Genomic DNA, 19,802 nt, shown 5'->3' on the forward strand with positions numbered 1-19,802 from the left:
CATGCATTCCTTTATCCACTGTATACACATTTATTGAGCTTCTGATCTAGGCTAGTAAGGGAGACAGACTCATGCATTACTCATTATTAAGGCACAGGTGCTATGACATAGGTTAGCTGAAGGAAGGGGTGGAAATGGCAGTCGGTAAGGTCCTCAAAACAAAAGGGGACCTTCCAGGTCAAGTCACATATAGTCAGAGAGGATTTAGTAGAAGAACATTGCAGGGGAGTTTCAGGGCCACCGATGGTTCATACCTGTCTCTCTAGGAGTCTGTAGTGGGGAGCAATTGCACACCTTCTAGTGACCAGCAGGGTGGTTTCTCCATCGCCACTGTGGCAGGGACTCACAAGGGGAGAGGTTATGAGTACATTCAGGCCACAAGGAGTTCCAGGCTTCCTTGCAGATCACTGGACCTTCACAAAGTGAATGGACTTCACTACCACCAATTTGAGAGAGCGGTTTAGTTACAAAGGAGAACCTGTGAGGCATAGAGAAGGTTTTCAGCTATTATATCCTTCCAGATGGGATGAGGGGATCAGATGCATTGTATACTTGATAATACAAATAACCAATCAAAAGTTTCAAATATAAATTAGAGTGGATTGATGAATAATGAAGTGACAGCTGCTTCTGCTTCTCTGATTCTATACATTCCTGATTGTGTTGATGATGACAATGATGATGATTATAAAAATAATAACAGCAGCTACCATATTCTGGATGTTTCTTATGTACCAGGCAATGATTTGAGATAGACAATTGTTAGGCCCATTTACAAATGAGCAAACTGAGAAACTGAGAGATTAAGTTAATTAGCTAAAGGCTACACAAATAGGAAGTGATGGAGCTGGATTTCAGACCCAAAACTGCCTACAACTCCAGAATCTGCATTCTACCCTACTGCCTACATGCTTATTGAATCTCTAAATGACTCTTTGGACATTCTCAAAATAAGAACTTATCAAAGTGCTATTTATCGATCTCTATTATCATAAAAAATCTTACTTACATTTACTATAACAATGATACATTTCTCTATCTTAAGAGTTTTAGGTCCCAAAGAGACCTGTGGGGTAAATTTAACCAATCCTCTCAATTCTACAAATAAGGATCTGAGCTATCCCAGGTTCAATTGAGCTACACTAAAACACCAATGGTTCTCTTAAAAATTTTAAAAAGGAACCTCTTTGCCTATACCTATTGATGATGCTGATAATCAAAGTTTGAAATAAAATTATGATACACTAAAAAGATGGTATCGACCTACCTGGGATTTGACACAAAAGGTTGGAATGTTTTCAAACCTCACTTACTAACTTTGTTGCTGGATAACTTGGAAAAAATCAAATGGCTTCCTAAACACTGGCTATTTCGCACTCCCTTAATAATTCTTAAAATATCTAAGGTATGTCCTGGTTTAAAGGTATCCTTAGTGGATTAATTTTATTTAAAAAACTAGTCATTCAAAACTGAAATTTAATTTTTTTGCAAGCAGAAGTAAAACCTTTCTAAAAGTAACTGAAAACAAAAACACTGCCCGAAAAGCAAAAATTAGGCAAAATCAATTATAGAATAAGGCTAATATCAATCATTGGCTAAAAGTAACAGACAGAAAATTTGGCTTCTGGTTGTGTTCATTGGTTTACTTTTATCCTCCATCTTCAATAAGATTATTTTTTTCCATAATCAGCTAATGATAATTTGGATAAGTTTATTTATTTATTTTGAGAGAGAGAGAGAGAGAGAGAGAAAGGGAGAGAGAGAATCCCAAGCAGGCTCCACACTGTGAGTGTGGAACCCAACACGGTGCTTGAACCCATTAACTGTAAGATCATGACCTGAACCAAAATCAAGACTTGGACACTTTAACCAACTGAGCTACCCAGGAGCCCCTGGAAAATTAATTTTTTTTAAAAAGAGACCAATTATTTCTACTGTAAAATGACAAATGGAAATGAAATCTTACTCAGAAGAAAAAGTCTTCAATCTCATTAAGAATAGTAAAAGAAATACAGATTCACATGAAATATCAGGTTTATATTATGAAACTGAATAAGATCAAAGATTTTCCCCCCAATTCTCAATGCTGGTGGGGGTTTGAAAAAACAAGTTTACATGATATTTTGACAATACTAAGAAATAAACTAAGGCAGTCTTTTGGGAGATCATTTGACAATATCTTTTTAAATATGTATTGTTTTTAAAGACACGTTTATTTGACACAGCAACTTCACTTCCAGGAATGTAACCTCACATTGCCTCACATGCAAAGGCTTGCCTATAATGACATTGATATGAGGGATGTTTATAATAACAAGGAAGGAAGGAAGGAAGGAAGGAAGGAAGGAAGGAAGGAAGGAAGGAAGGAAGGAAGGAAGGAAGGAAGGAAGGAAGGAAGAAAGGAAGGAAGGGAGGAAGAGGGGAAAAGAGGAAATTAAAGAAATCAAAATGTCCACTGATAGGAACTGGTTAAATAAATACGATGCACTGCATTCATAAAAAGCAGTATTATTTTTCCATTAAAAGTGATGCTGTGGATAAATACTACTGAGGTGGAAATCATTCACATGTGTTACTAGATTAAAAAAAAAAAAACAGTACAAAACTGTTTGCAATTGTATGTTTCCATTTATATGAGGTTTGAGAACAGGCAAAACCATCTGTAGCAACAGACATCAGAACAGAGGTTGCCTGGGAGGGTGGAGAGCAGGTGAAGAGAGTAGAGACTGATTTGAAAAGAGGTAAGGGAAATTTCTAGAGTGATGGAAATGTTCTGATCTTGGAATATGGCTTGAGGGAGAGGTCAGGGACAGAGTGGGTATACATTTCCAAAATTCATCAAAATGTACACTTACTTACATTTACTATAACAATGATACATTTCTCTATCTTAAGAGTTTTAGGTCCCAAAGAGACCTGTGGGGTAAATTTAACCAATCCTCTCAATCCTACAAATAAGGATCTGAGCTATCCCAGGTTCAATTGAGCTACACTAAAACACCAATGGTTCTCTTAAAAATTTTAAAAAGGAACCTCTTTGCCTACGTAAAGTATATATTAATTTATAAGGGACAAAACCCCTAAATGTACAACATAATTTATCATTAATAAAAATAATGTTTTGTACATGTACCTGCAGGAAAGGATTTGGGTTTTTTTAATTTATTAATTTAATTTTTTGAGAGAGAGAGTGCATATACACATGCACATGAGTGGGGAGGGGCAGAGGGAAAGAGAGAATCCAAGCTGGGCATGGAGCCTGATGCAGGGCTCAATCTCATGACTGTAAAATCACGACCTGAGCCGAAATTAGGAGTTGCATGCTTAACCAACTAAGCCACCCAGGCACCCCTTTGGGTGTTGAAATTGCAGAATTTTCTTTTCACTTTCTTGTTTTTTTAAACTTGTCAATGAGCATAACAGTTAAAATAAATACACAAATGTATCCAACTGTGTTTCAATGAACCTCTCTTACCTTTAATCTGGATATTCCCTCCCCCTTTCCCAAGGTAGCATGTGAATTACCCAAAGCATCATGGAGCCACACCAGGGTTCAGAGTGGTCTACATTCCCATGGAGGGATACCACTGCAGTCTCACCCTTTGTGAAGGTCCTTCGCAGGACTTCCTGGCCATATTCACTGGTCATTTGCCTCATTCTGCAGACAACTTCAAATGCCAAAATTACACAAGAATTTAGTCATTTGGAGGCATGAGTTGGGTAGATTTTATTTCTAGAACCCAGATTCCTCTCAGGTCCAGAGAAGAAAGCTTTAAGTTACTGAGGACAACGCAAACACTTTGTTCCTTTGCATGTGTCCTGCGAAGCTTCTAAGAATGGTTTTGCCATTAGTTCCAGCCCATAAGCAGCCCAGCCTGAGCCCCACCCCTGCAGCAGGCCTATTACAGATAAGTCAGTGTTCATGGGACAGGAAAGCCTTCTGTGCCAGGTGTGCTCCCCGGAAAGGCTGGGCGTCTGCCACCTCTTAATGGTAGTGGCTCATGTTCACATGCAGCCCACAAATGCTCTGCTGGGTGGTTAACCATGCAGGCACAATTACCTACTAACAATAACAGTACAAACAACCAGGGGGCAGTTCCCTGATGGGTGGAAGAGAGAGGAAATAGTCACAAGAAGGTGAAACATAATTACATTCCTCTTCCTTAAAACCCCTGCAGGATGGATACAACCTGAGAATTTAGGTAAATGGGAATAAATGAGAACAGAAATCAGGCTTTTCCTTGGGATACAGCCAAAGAAGGTGGAAAACAAATGGTGCTAAGAATAGCTCAACAACCCAACAACCAACCTGGTTCTAGACCATGGGGAAAAACCAAGTACCCACAGCATCTCTAGCCTGCTGAACAGTTTGCCAAAAATGCCCCACAGGACCATCAGACATACCTGGTCTCAAACTGAACGTCCTTTCATTGCTCCCACCTGTTACTTCGGTTGCAAAGCTCCCATCTCAGTGAATCACACTCCAATCTGCCCCTTTACCAGAGCCAGAACTTAGAAGCCATTTAAACCTGCTCCGTCTTCATCTGCCACATACAATTAATTATCAGGTCCTATAGATTTTAACCTTCTAAATATCTTTCTGATCAGCCTTTCCCTCCAGTTCATGCCAACTGTCACAAAACCTATTCTCCAATTTACTGCCTGAATGACCTTCCTAAATTGCAAATCTGATCATGTCATTGATTTATTCCAGTCCTTCTATGACTCTCCATTGCCTACCCAGATGTTTCTTGAGACAGTGTCAAGTGCCTTCACTACTAAGTATTTAAATACATGAAATCATGGGGTTTAATACAGCAAAGTAGGAGGCAGTATGGACCTGGAAAAGACCTGTCCCACTTAAAGGCACTCATTTTTATTTTTGAGAGAGAGAAAGGGAGCAAGGGAGGGTCAGAGAGGGAGAATCTTTTTTTTTAAGTTTATTTATTTGTTTGTTTATTTTGAGAGAGAATGCAAACACAAGCAACAGTGGGGTAGAGAGAGAATCCCAAGCAGGTTTCACACCCTACAGTGAGCCCAAAGCAGGGCTCAATCTCACCACAGTGGTTATCACAACCTGAGCCAAAATCAAAAGTCCAATGCTTAACTGACTGAGCCACCCAGGCACGGGGAAAGGGAAGAAGGGAGAGAAGGAGGGGGGGAGAAAAAAGGGAGAGAGAGAGACAGAGGGAGAGAGAGAAAGAGAGACAGAGAAAATCTTAACAAGTTTCCCACCCAAAGCAAAACCAACGTGGAGCTCAATCTCATAACCACAAGATCATACCCTGAGCCAAAATCAAGAGTCAGATGCTTAACCAACTGAGCCACCCAGGTGCCCCAACCTGAAATGGTTTTAAAACAGCTGTGCCAACCTAGTAAAACTCTTACTGAGATCACTTTGATACTCCCGGTCCTTACAGTAGACTCCAAACTCCCCAGCCTGTGATATGGCTGATGCCTGCTTCTTTGGCTTCATCTACAACTATTCTCAGCAAGTAGCTTTCCTTTTCCTGAGGATTCTCTTTCACACAGCAGTGCCTTGAAACTTGACCTTCCCTTAGCCTGGGCCCCTCTTCTTTCTCTGCTTTGACTGAAAACTCTCATTTCATGACCTCTGCTGCCAGCCTTCCTGGAGCCCTGGGGAGAGTTGTACCCTGGACATACATCTCTTATAGTTCTTCTTTCTCAGCTTGTAAATATTTATTTTTTTCCCTGTGCTAGTTAGTACTTAGGGGACTTGTCCTATAATTGCACAAATTATATGTTACAAAAGGAACAGCAAGATTTCCTCCCCAACATTTTAAAAAGGACTGAGAAAATATTGTTTGCATCACAGAATACATTTTTATGCTATTGGTTTTGTTTGTTTGTTTGAGAGGGATAGTGAGAGAGACAGAGAGCGAGCGAGCACGTGAGTAGGGGAGGGGCTGAGAGAGCAAATCTTAAGCAGTCTCCACTCTCAGTGAGGAGCTCGACATAAGACTTGATCTGGCAACTGTGAAATCATGAACTGAGCTAAAATCAAGAGTCAGACCTTTAACTGACTGAGCCACCCAGGTGCCCCTCACAGAATACATTTTTTTAAAAAACTTTTGGGGCACCTGGGTGGCTCAGTCAGTTAAGCGTCTGACTTCAGCTCAAGTCACGATCTCATGGTTCATGAGTTCGAGCCCTGAGTAGGGCTCTGTGCTGACAGCTAGGAGCTTGGAGCCTGCTCAGATTCTGTGTCTCCCTCTCTCTCTGCCCCTCCCCTGCTCACACTCTGTCTCTCTCTCAAAAATAAATAAACATTAAAATTTTTTTTTAATATTTTTGCGTGTCCTTGGAGAGCTAATGGAGATTTTTACAGGACCTCCAAATATGTACCATGCTGTCTTTATGCAGTCTCTGCCTGCTAAACCTTTATTGAATATGATATTACAACACTCTTATGCCAGAAAAGCTGCTTTAGGTCTTAATCAATTTCACAAAATGTTAATGGGGTAATAATGATCATTACCATGAATTGTTAGTGTTAAAAAGAAAGAAAGGGAAAAAGACACTGCTACATGCTCCAGTGCCTTTTAAAAAGTCACTCTAAGAAATAAAAGGGAACTCAACTGCACTCCCACAATTGGGTCACAAGCTCCATTGGCTGAAGTAGTTGAGTGCTCAGTTACATGAAATAGTTCTGTTTCTCAGAACTTGTCCAAAGGGATCTCCCCTGCCTGCAGAGATAGAAGTAAGGAAAAAAGAATCTTTCCTATACCTTTAAGTTTGACCTGCCCCATTTTCCCCTCCCTTCCTGTCCCTTGATTTAAGCCATTGGGGAGGTATGGAAATAAAATGGGAAGCTGGCAAGGGACAAGATTTTGAAGGATGAAGGGGAGGGCAGTGGTGGGGACTTACGAGGTATGTATGTCTGTTGTGGCCAAGGTTACATGAAGTCAACCGCAAAGCTCCAGTAATCTCACCACTTCCTACTCTACACAGTAACAGGCTGAGCTCAGGCTGGACTTAAAACTGAGTGGTCTGTAGTGAACTCACCTGTTATACACCAGTTTCTCCCAGAATATTATATATATTTTTATCATTATTGTTGAGATTTTAAGTGCATTTATTCTTATTAACCAATGTGAAAGCAATTTACTTAGTACTGGGCTGAGAAAAAAAACACAAACAGACTCCATTCTAATATAAAAATGAACATGCTCATGATAGAAAATTGGAAAAATACAGCTAAATGTAAAGAAAAAAAATTCACCTATACTCAAAGATCTTTATATAATTGGGACTCTATTAGATTTACTTTTAACACTTAAACTAACTTTGTAACAAGCTCTTGCCTTGTTTTTAGAAGCTACTTAAGCATTGTTTTTTATAGCTACACAGTACCCTTGGAAGTGGATATATTGTAGTTTATATAACCATGTCTCTACTACTAGGCAATAAGCTTGTATCAAATTTATTTTGGATTAATAATATGGATTTAAACCTTTCAATAGCTGTCAATACCAGCAATGAATAAATGAGAACTCTCCAAACAAGGTGGAGGCAGCAGGAGGGGAACAGATCAGGAAGCATTTTAGTCACTGGTTTCCTTTAGTCAAAAAAAAAAACAAAAAACAAAAAAACAAAAAAAAACACACAAACAAAAACAGGTACAATATCACTGAATTATAAACAAAAGCAGGAAATAACTCTGAAATTTCCTCAAGAATAAAGTATTTCATAAGCTTCTATTGACTTGAAGGTGGGACCAGTTCTAGGAAGGCTTTGGGGGAAGAGACGAGTGTTGGATAAGGAGCACAAATACACGAAAGATGGTATAAAGACATGAAGTTGGGAAAAAGAACACTAGTTCTTAACAGGACACTGTTAACTCTTAGCAGACTTTTCCACCCATTATGGCTTTTAATGGGGAGTAGACTCTGAGAAGCTTGCCACAAGTCCTTAAATCTTGGAAGAACACTGGGGTACCTGGGTGGCTCAGTGGGTTAAGTTTCTGACTCTTGATGTCAGCTCAGGTTATGATCTCATGGTTCATGGGATCAAGCCTTACATTAGGCTCCAAGCTGACAGCACGGAGCCTGCTTGAGATTCTCTCTCTCCCCTTCTCTCTTCCTCTCCCCCCACCAAAATAAATAAATAAACTTAAAAAGAAAAAAAATTTTTAAGTCTTGGACACTTTTTTTAACACAAATTTTAACAGCCATTTGTTAACAGTGATCCCCTACCTACCCTATGTGTCTTTTCACCATATCATTCACCTTTTCCATGCCCCCCAGACTTTACCAGAAACAGATTCAACAAGGCACTGGAATCACCACTGTGCAATGAATGCTTTTAAAGTGAAATAGAATTTAAAGTCTTCCTAAATCCCAATTTCCCCAGACCTTTGTGTCAATCTAGGGAAAATGAAATGCTATGTATCATTATATTTTTATTTAATCTTCACTTAAATCAATTTTTTCTTAAAAAGTTATCTTAAAATTTTGAATTCACTCTACAATGCTTTGCCCGAAATGTTTCCAATTATTTATTGTCACACTCTGTCTTCACAAAACCCTGAGAGATGGACAGGGCAGGTATTATTACCTATATTTCAGAAATAAGAAAACAGATGAAGACAGTAAAGATGCTGCCACCAGAACCCAGATGTGTTGTCTTTTGGCCCAGGGTGTCTTTTCCTACAGAATATACTGTCACAGTGGCTTTGGCAGATAGCATTGTTGGAGAGTCTGTGGAGACATGATTTGTGTTTCTGTGATCAGGTATCTCAAAGCAGTTTTGTTCTTGTTTCAAACCTGACATAAAAACCCTGAGTTTTTCCTGAGGCATATACAGATGTATTCTGTTTTAAAATATCTCCAAGCTTCTTCAAATCTGGATTTTAAAAAAATTTTACCTAATTAAGCCACATAGAGGTAGGAACCAAAGATAATTTTAGCATTCATTTTTCCAAATAGTTAACAGGGATAAAGATAAATCTTTACATAAGTAACATACTTGAAAGACTATGTTGAGGGGCACCTGGGTGGCTTAGTCAGTTGAGCGTCTGACTCTTGATTTCAGCTCAGGTCATGGCCTTGCGGTTTGTAAGATTGAGCCCTGCATTGGGCTCTGCAGTGACAGCCTGCTCTCTCCCTCTGCCCCTCTCCCCATGGTGCTCTCCTTCTCTCTCTAAAACAACAACAACAACAAAAACTATTTTGAGATTTAAAATGACAAAACTAGGAAATGCAAATGTGTCTCTTAAAAGCAGAAAAAGCTACACTATATGTGGTTTAAATTAAATAAGTGAATATTTATCTTAATGTTACCAAGTTCTGTTAAATAAGGGAGAACAGTTCTTTTCTTCCTTTCTTTCTTCCTTTCTCTTTCCTTTTATTCTCTTTTCTTTCTTTCTCGTTCTTTTTTTTTAAATAACCAGTTTTATAAAGGCTCAGCCTAAAAAATTCATCAATAGGAAATGCATCTATATGCATGTGTAAGGCTGCTTGCCTTTTAAAATAATGACTTTTTTATAAAGCTGGAATGTTAAAAGAGTCTTGAAGAACACACAACTGAAATAGAACATATTTTCTATATATCATACTTTAATGTATCATTGATTTTCTTTTTAAAAATGAAAGGAAAAGTGATATTGCAAGCTTCTTTCATTAGGGATGAGGATGTCTGTGTGTGTGTACGTATGTATACACATGTGCATGTCTGTTGTTGAAGAGCAGTTTCCAAGACACCTCAACTCTCCTCTGAATGTGGTTACATTTAGCACTTGACCACATTGAATTTAACTCTTTACTCCAGACTGGACTTGTACTGTTCATGTTTCCTGAAAAACCTGTAATATCTTAAGGTTAAGAAGCCTGTCTTCTATTTCTTTTGTATCCTCCACAGTGCCTGCCACAATGTTTGTATTAGGTTTAAAGATGGGGCATCTGGGGGTGCCTGGGTGGCTCAGTCAGTTAAGCGTCCAACTTTAGCTCAGATCATGATCTCACGGTCTGTGAGTTTGAGCTCCGTGTCGGGCTCTGGGCTGACAGCTCAGAGCCTGGAGCCTGCTTTGGATTCTGTGTCTCCCTCTCTCTCTGTCCTTCCCCTGCTCATGCTCTGTCTCTGTCTGTCTCAAAAATAAAAACATTAAAAAAATTGTTTTTTAAAAGATGAGGCGTCTGGCTGGCTCAGTTGGTGGAGCTCACAACTCTTGATATCAGGGTTGTGAGTTCAAGCCCCACATTGGGTATGGAGATTGCTTAAATATCAAATCTTTTTTAGGGCACATGGATGCCTCAGTCGGTTGAGTGTTCGACTCTTGATTTCGGTTCAGGTCATCATCTCATGGTTAATGGGATCAAGCTCCACATCAGTCTCTGCACTGATGGCATGGAGCCTGCTTGGGATTCTCTCTCTCCCTCTTTCTCTGCCCCTCCTCCGACTTGCTCTCTCTCTCTCAAAATAAATAAACTTAAAAAAATCATTTTTTTTTTGAAGGAAAGAAATGCACCCAATGTTCCATGAGAACCAGTCCTGTTAACCATCTAATCTTTGAAATAAATTGTTTTCATTCTCTAACTATAAAACTAAATGTTAATATTATTTTATGGAATATCTTGACACCATAATAACCTGCACTTATATGATATGGTTGCAAATATTATTATTATTGTGAAAAATACTATTTTTGTGCTTGCTCTCTGGATATTTTAAGGTCTCAGACATAATTTTATAAGTGTAGTAAACAGGAGTAAGTAAGTAATAGCATAGAGTCCACCATCCCTGAATCTCTAGTAGATTGCATTTAAGGGTATGGAGAGACCCCCTAGGAGGGAGAGTTGCAGACATCATAGAGTCATCTGGGAACTCAGACACTTTAACTCATACCAGAATATAGCACTGCTACAGAGAAACCTCTTGTCTTAGCCAAGTCTAAAATCAATTCCTTTTGAAGCAACAGGTATTTACTAAAACTACTTTTGTTGTATTCTTTCTTTCCCTCTTTCCTAGTTCCAGGCAGTTTCCGCCCCTACATCTGGATTCTGATTTACAACCTTATGACCAGCTCATGACTGGTAATAATCTTATTCTTGAGCCCTGCACCTGGATTAGTGACCAGGCCACCTGATTCCAACTTTGCCTCTAACTTCCTAACAGCAGATCCAGATGCCGATTGCCCTTGTCTGGGATTTACAGGTGGGTCCATTTCATGTAGCAGTTCTTAATATTTTTGAGGGGTTCCTTGAGAATGTATGAAAACTATGAACTCATCCACTCCAAAAAAAATTGTACATTTATACACACACAAAGATTTGCATACAATTTCAAGAAGTTCATGATCCTACAGAAGCCACTTTCAAGGGGCTTCTGTTGGTAGTAACCTGCAGTGTAAAAAAATAATCATAATAACCTATAAAACAATGCAATCTGTATAATAAAGGATCAACTTTTATGCCCACCAATGAATAACTTCCTTTCAACTTTTAGTTAGAAGGGAGGAGATAAATACAGCTATCCAGAATGAAATTAATAAACTTATGTGGTTCTTTCTAACCCTGATAAACTAAGTTTCTAAACAGCCACAAAAATTCAAAGCCCTCCTCTGTTTCAGTCACCATGGAATTAATTCTGGGTAGAGTTTGAGAAAAGCTAGCACTTGTCTTTATCACTTCCAAGATTTTTCTTCTAAAAAATCACCAAAGTAATATATGTACATTGAAGAAACGTTGGAGAGTGAGGAAGAGCATCAATAAGAGTTTTAAATCACCCACAATCCTAGCACTAAAGATACCTAATTGTCAATATTTTAATGTACAAATTTCCAGTCTTTTTTTATTCATATTTGTTAGACTGCCAGCACACCTTTCCTTCAAGTTCTCCTTCCAGTTCAAGTTCTCCTTTTATAGAAGGACCTGTTGTGTGTTCAAAGATTTAGTTCAATCTTTAGGGATGTGAGACACTTCTAGACTACCTAAGACTTACCCTAGGCCTATACGTGTCTGCACTCTGACTACAGACTCACCCACCAGTCTCTTCATTTATACACAGTGTGGACTCTAGCTGAAGGCAAGGATCTATCAGAGATTGATATCGTGTCTTATGATTATTAGGTCTGCCATCAATGTCTGTCATTGTGATGATAATTAGTTTTGAAATTCTATTGACTGAGCTGAACATCTGGCTCCACTGCCACCTTCTAGTCTTGTGAACTGGGCAAGTTATATAACTCATCTGTGCCTCAATATTCTCATCTGTAAAATGGGCACATTGGTGGAGAATAAATGAGTTCATACCTATAAAGTATGATGACACAGGGTGTCACCTAGGAAGCACTCAGGAGATACTGTCATTTCTATTCTTTCTATATTGTTGTTATCATTATCATGAGGTTTTCTGGTTTGTTAGTTCTGCTCTGTCACTGTTGGTCCAGTCATCTAGTCTACTCTACCCTAGCAAACTCTCCCTAGACCTCAATGATTTTGCCTCAGAGTTTTTCAAGCACATTCCTTTATTCAGTTGATACTTTTTGAGAATGACTATGTGCAGGCCCTACAATTGGCCTTGGATACACCAGAGACCTGTCCTTGGAGTCTCTTGGGGGCAACAGATAAGTAACATAACATAACATAACATAACATAACACAACATAACATAACATAACAATAACATAACAAAAATAACATAACATAAAACAAAACAAAGTAGATGGGGGGGTGGGGGAGAGGGGAAAGTAGGGAGGAGGGCACTTGTTGGGATGAGCACTGGATGTTGTATGGAAACCAACTGACAATAAATTGTATTTTTAAAAATTAAAGTAAAATAAAACAAAACAAAGTAAAATAAAATTAAATTAAATAAGTATTTTAATTCCAAGTGATGAGTGTGACCACGGAAGAAGTACAGGGGACCTAAATAAGGATGGCAACCAGACTCTGCAGGAGGAGGGAGGTAATGCCTAATCCCTCTCTAAATTGAGTCCTGAAGCAGGAGTTAGCCAAAGAGGTGACAGCCAGAGAGAGAGGTTATGGTTGGAAAATAAGAGATTGGACTATGAGCTCTAAGATCACTTCCAGTTCAAAACTGTAGGACTCTGCTGTCTACCCCGTGTGGAAACCCACTTGACCCTTCCTGCTACTTGCCTAAGCCCCTGCCAAATGTGATTTTAGCTTCAGGCAGCAAAAGGGATATTTGGGGAAAGCATGAGCTGCCATTAATGCTCACTAAAGCAGCCACGCTTTTTTTCTTTTATATGTGCAACTGATATATTCTCAGCATTATGTTAAATGCTACAAAAACTGTGCTTCTAAAAAGTCCCCTCTTCCAACCGAACCACCAGCCCTAAGTCCCACCTAAAAAGAAATTCCACAGTGATGTCTCTGGTACTTTGTGGTCCTTGCAACATTTCACTCACAGAGTCCCCCTTAGAATCTCTTGTAGGGCTGGTTTAATGGTGATGAATTCCTTCAGTTTTTGTTTGTTTGGGAAAACCTTTATCTCTCCTTCTATTCTGAATGATAGACTTGCTGCTTGGCTGCATATTTTTTCTGTTCATCACATTGAAGATTTCCTGCCATTCTTTTCTGGCCTGCCAATTTTCAGTAGATAGGTCTGCTACTAGCCTTATGTGTCTACCTTTGTATGTTAGGGCCTGTTTATCCCTAGCTGCTCTCAGAATTCTCTCTTTATCCTTGTATTTTGCCAGTTCCACTGTGATATGTAGTGCAGAAGATCGATACGAGTCACGTCTAAATGGAGTTCCCTGTGCCTCTTAGATTTCAATGCCTGTTTCCTTCCCAAGATCTGGGAAGTTCAAAGGCATCAAAATTAGCAAAGATGAGGTCAAGCTTTCACTTTTTTCAGATGACATGATATTATACATGGAAAACCTGACAGACCCCACCAAAAGTCTGCTAGAACTGATACACAAATTCAGCAAAGTCACAGGATAAAAAATTAAAGTACAGAAACCAGTTGCATTCTTATACACTAATAATGAAGCAACAGAAAGACAAATAGAGAAACTGATCCCATTCACAAGTGCACCAAGAATCATAAAATACCTAGGAATAAACCTAACCAAAGACATAAAAGATCTGTATGCTGAAAACTATAGAAAGCTTATGAAGGAAATTGAAGAAGATACAAAGAAATGGAAAAACATTCCGTGCTCATGGATTGGAAGAATAAATACTGTTAAAATGTCAATACTACCCAAAGCTATCTATACATTCAATGCAGTCCCAATAAAAATTGCACCAGCATTCTTCTTGAAGCTAGAACAAGCAATCCAGAAATGTGTATGGAACCACAGAAGACCCCGAATAGCCAAAGTGATATTGAAGAACACACCAAAGTGGGAGGCATCACAATCCCAGACTTTAGCCTCTACTACAAAGCTGTAATCATCAAGACAGCATGGTATTGGCACAAAAACAGACACACAGACCAATGGAATAGAATAGAGACTCCAGAATTGGACCCACAAAAGTACGGCCAAATAATCTTTGACAAAAAGCAGGAAAGAATACCCAATGGAAAAAAGACAGTCTCTTTAACAAATGGTGCTGGGAGAACTGGACAGCAACATGCAGAAGAATGAAACTAGACCACTTTCTTACACCATTCACAAAAATAAACTCAAAATGGATGAAGGACCTGAATGTGAGACAGGAAACCATCAAAACCCTAGAGGAGAAAGCAGGAAAAAACCTTTCTGACCTCAGCCACAGCAATTTCTTACTTGACACATCCCCAAAGGCAAGAGAATTAAAAGTAAAAATGAACTACTGGGACCTCAGATAAAAAGCTTCTGCACTGCAAAGGAAACAATCAACAAAACTAAAAGGCAACCTACAGAATGGGAAAAGATATTTGCAAATGACATATCAGACAAAGGGCTAGTATCCAAAATCTATAAAGAACTCACCAAACTCCACACCCGAAAAACAAATAATCCAGTGAAGAAATGGGCAGGAAATATGAATAGACACTTCTCTAAAGAAGACATCCAGATGGCCAACATGCACATGAAAAGATGCTCAACGTCCCTCCTCATCAGGGAAATACAAACCAAAACCACACTCAGATATCACCTGATGCCAGGTGGCTAAAAAGAACAAATCAGGAGACTATAGGTGCTGGAGAGGATGTGGAGAAACGGGAACCCTCTTGCACTGTTAGTGGGAATGCAAACTGGTGCAGCCACTCTGGAAAATAGGGTGGAGGTTCCTCAAAAAATTAAAAATAGATCTACCCTATGACCCAGCAATAGCACTGCTAGGAATTTACCCAAGGGATACAGGAGTGCTGATGCACAGGGGCACTTGTATCCCAATGTTTATAGCAGCATTTTCAACAATAGCCAAATTATGGAAAAAGCCTAAATGTTCATCAACTGATGAATGGATAAAGAAATTGTGGTTTATGTACACAATGGAATACTACTTGGCAATGAGAAAGAATGAAATATGGCCTTTTGTAGCAACGTGGATGGAACTGGAGAGTGTTATCCTAAGTGAAATAAGTCATACAAAGACAGATACCATATGTTTTCACTCTTATGTGGATCCTGAGAAACTTAACAGAAGACCATGGGGGAGGGGAAGGGGAAAAAAAAAAAGTTAGAGAGGGAGGAAGGCAAACCATAAGAGACTCTTGAAAACTGAGAATAAACTGAGGGTTGATGAGGGGTGGGAGGGAAGGGAAAGTGGGTGATGGGCATTGAGGAGGGCACCTGTTGGGATGAGCAATGGGTGTTGTATGGAAACCAATCTGACAATAAATTTCATATTAAAACACATTTTTTTAAGCAAAAAAAAAAAAAAAGAAAAGAAATTCCACAGTCCTTTGTGTAGCTACCTGCTATAGACTGAATGTTTGTGTCACTCTAAAATTCATGTTAAAATCCTAACTCCCAACGTTGATAGTATCAAAAAATGTGCCTTTATGAGAAAGAATGAAATATGGCCCTTTGTAGCAACGTGGACAGAACTGGAGAGTGTTATCGTAAGTGAAATAAGCCATACAGAGAAAGACAGATACCATATGTTGTCACACTTATGTGGATCCTGAGAAACTTAACAGAAACCCATGGGGGAGGGGAAGGAAAAAAAAAAAAAAAAAGAGGTTAGAGTGGGAGAGAGCCAAAGCATGAGACTCTTAAAAATGAGAACAGGGGTACTGGGTGCTCAGTCGGTTAGCGTCCAACTTCGGCTCAGGTAATGATCTCACGGCTGGTGAGTTCAAGCCCTGCGTCAGGCTCTGTGCTGACAGCTCAGAGCCTGGAGCCTGCTTCGGATTCTGTGTGTCTCTCTCTCTCTGAGCCTCCCCTGTTCATGCTCTGTCTCTCTGTCTCAAAAATAAATAAACATTAAAAAAAAATTTTTTTTAAATGAGAACTGAGGGCTGATGGGGGGTGGGAGGGAGGGGAGGGTGGGTGATAGGTATTGAAGAGGGCATCTTTTGGGATGAGCACTGGGTGTTGTATGGAAACCAATTTGACAATAAATTTCATATATTGAAAGAAAGAAAGAAAAAGAAAGAAAGAAAGAAAGAAAGAGAAAAGAAAAAAAAAGAAAAGAAAGAAAAGAAAGAAGAAAGAAAGAAAAAAAAAAGTGTGCCTTTAAGGGCACCTGGGTGGCTCAGTCAGTTAAGCCTCTGACTTTGGTTTCAGCTCAAGTCATGATCTCACAGTTCTTGAGATTAAGCCTTGCACTGGGCTCTGTGCTGGCAATGTGGAGCCTTCTTGGGATTCTCTCTCTCCCTCTCTCTGCCTCTCCCCACTCATGCTGTCTCTCTCTCAAAATAAATAAATAAAAATTTTTAAAAAAACATTAAAAAAAAAGTGTGCCTTTAAGAGATGATTAAGTCACAAGGGTAGAGCCCGCATTAATGGGATTAGTGCCCTTAAGAGACTAAGGGGTGCTCCTCTGCCCTTTCCACCTTGTGAGGACACAAGGAACCAGGAAGCATCTATGAATGAGGAAGTGAGTTCTCACCAGACACTGAATCTGCCAGCACCTTGATCTTGGACTTTCCAGTCTCCAGAACTGTGAGAAATAAATGTCTGCAATTTACATGCCACCTGGTTTACAGTATTCGGTTACAGCTGCCCAAATAGACTAAGACAGCCACGTTTCATCATTGATCCTTGAGAGGCCCCAGTTATTTATGTCCCTTTGTCCTCATAGCTCACTCCAAACCCCCTCCTCACAAACAGCAGCTATACTTCTGGGTAAATGTATAGATCCTTTGTTCTTACCTACTACAACAAACTATGTCTTGTTTCATACAGATTTATTTTTAACTTATGTAAATGATAATATACCTTATTCTCCTTCTTAGGTTTCTCAAAAGGATTCTGTCCTTAAGATCTACCCATGTTGCTTTTTTTTTTTAAAACCCGTGTTGCTTTATGTACTTCTAATTGGTCCTTATGTTACCTGAACCTTAGCAGTGAGTACCTACCCATTTGACTTCTGAACACAGAAGTCAAAATCCTCCTAAGCCACATCAACACACACAAAACAAAAGGCTGATGCAAGTCCTTAAGTCCTTTCTCTAACTCCAAACAAGTGGCACTTTGAGTAATGCTTTACTGCTATTGCAAAGAAGGCAGGATTCTTGTAATATTTTAATGGGAAAGTTAAGTAATACTCCCTCTTTATTTGGACATGTGTTGCTTTTTCTCTTCTGTTTGGGAATCCTTTACTGAGGAAGGAGAAAGCCAACCTCATTAGCTAGAAAACAGAATCTACAGGAAATAACTAAACACATTTTAGTCCCTGGGTGACAAAACTAAGATATGTGATTTACATAAATTAAAAATACATCTACATAAAACAATATATGATTTACAATAATATACAAGAGCAATATATATATATATATATTTACTCTGAGGAATATGATCAATTCAATCCTCAGAGCTGAAGTCCCCAAACCAAAAACAATAAACAAAATCAAGACAGATTTAAAAATCAGCATAATAGCCACAGAGAGAGAGACAGATTATCTGCATTTCTGTAGCGGAATATGATACACGATATAGTTACTATGCCAACAAGTCCATCTATGGATTGCCTCACAGCCTGTAACTCATTTGTAACACAAAGGTATCACTGGATCACCTGGGTTTCTGCACTCCTAGGACTTGTGATCTAGTTATAAGAATGAAATCTTGCTTCACAAGTCAGGGGTGAACGCTGATACCAAATCAGTCACCATTAAATTTCACACAGAAATGACCACTATAAGTTTTTCAATTCATGGAATAATATTGGCTAAAATTTTTTGCATAGTGAGTAATTTTTGTCATATCTTCTTATTTTATAAACACATTGCATATTTACAAACTGCATTTTTTAAAAAATGTTTATTTATTTTTGAGAGAGATAGAACATGAGCGAGGAGGGGCAGACAGAGAGGGAGACACAGAATCCGAAGCAGGCTCCAGGTTCTGAGCTGGCAGCACAGAGCCCAATGTGGGGTCAAACTCACAGATCGCGAGATCATGACCTGAGCCAAGTCAGACACTTAACTGACTGAGCCACCCAGGCACCCTGCAAACTGCACTTTTCGTTATTCTAATCATTCTAGACTCTAATATTTGGTATCGTGAATGTATACACTTCTTTCTAACAACGTAGATTTATTTCCACACCCCATGAAATATAAAACATTTCTCTTCTCCTTTCTCTTTCCTTCCTCTCCTCCATTTTCCTAATGGCTTACAAATTCAACAACAATCAGCTCAGGGCCTATCTAGTTCCCTCACACTCCCAACCCATCTTCCCTGCTCCAACAGCCCAGATTATTTTGAAGGCAATCTCAGAAAGCATATCATTTCAGTTCTGAATACCTGTAAGAGGTAAGGAGTTCCCTTTTTAAACATCATCATACCCCCCCCCATAACAATAGTTGCTTAATATCATAAAATGTTCATTGTCCACATTTCCTAGTTGTCCTAAAAATGTCTTTTTTCTCGTATATTTTTAGTTTGTTTTAATCTATGTCAAAACAAGGTCCATACGTTATAATTAACATGTCTCTTATATCAAACATTCTTTTTTTAGCCTTTTTCCTCAAACAAAAATGCAGTATTTTTATGTAGCAAAAACAAGCAATTCTGAATGAGGCAGAAGTTTAAAATGCTGTCCTGAAGAAGGTGGTGAAAATGTCAAGTCATTGCCTTTGCAGAGGAGATAAACACTTGGCATATACCTTTCCCTGAATGATAAAGAAGGAGAAAGGGGAGCTGTGCTTCCGGGAAACATTTTTATCAGCCCCCCAAAACAGCACATACAGGTGATGCCTGTACAGTTAAATAGGAATTGAGGAAATAGGAGCTGTAAGTCTGAAAATCATTTCTTTACTTCAGTGAAGGGAAGCTTATAAACAGCCAAACCAGTCTCTTAAAGTTTTGCAAATCCTAGTTGCATTCAACCTTTTAGGATTTTAATCCTAAAGCTTTAGTTTAATTTAATTTAAGCCTTTTGAATTTTCAACTATTGCTTATTCCATTCTAATCTGTTCCTTTTGTAAAAGAAAGAAAATCATTTTAGATGACATGAAATTGTAATCAAGACTTCCATTTTGCACTGTAAGAGTTTCTGTTACCATCCCACCTTAAACAAAGCTCCTTTTTAACTTTAAAATGGAAAAAAATCCCAGTGTCAGAACACAACAAATACAAAATAAATACCAGGGAATAGAAGAGGCAAGACAAGCTTACAGTGAGTTAAGCAGGAGTTAAGAATATGGGCTACAAAGACAGAAGGCTGCCCCTGTTTCTTTGCCTGTAAAATGGGGGCGATAAATACTGCTGC

The sequence above is a fragment of the Lynx canadensis genome, chromosome B4, assembly GCF_007474595.2.
Source record: "Lynx canadensis isolate LIC74 chromosome B4, mLynCan4.pri.v2, whole genome shotgun sequence".
Classification (NCBI taxonomy): domain Eukaryota; kingdom Metazoa; phylum Chordata; class Mammalia; order Carnivora; family Felidae; genus Lynx; species Lynx canadensis.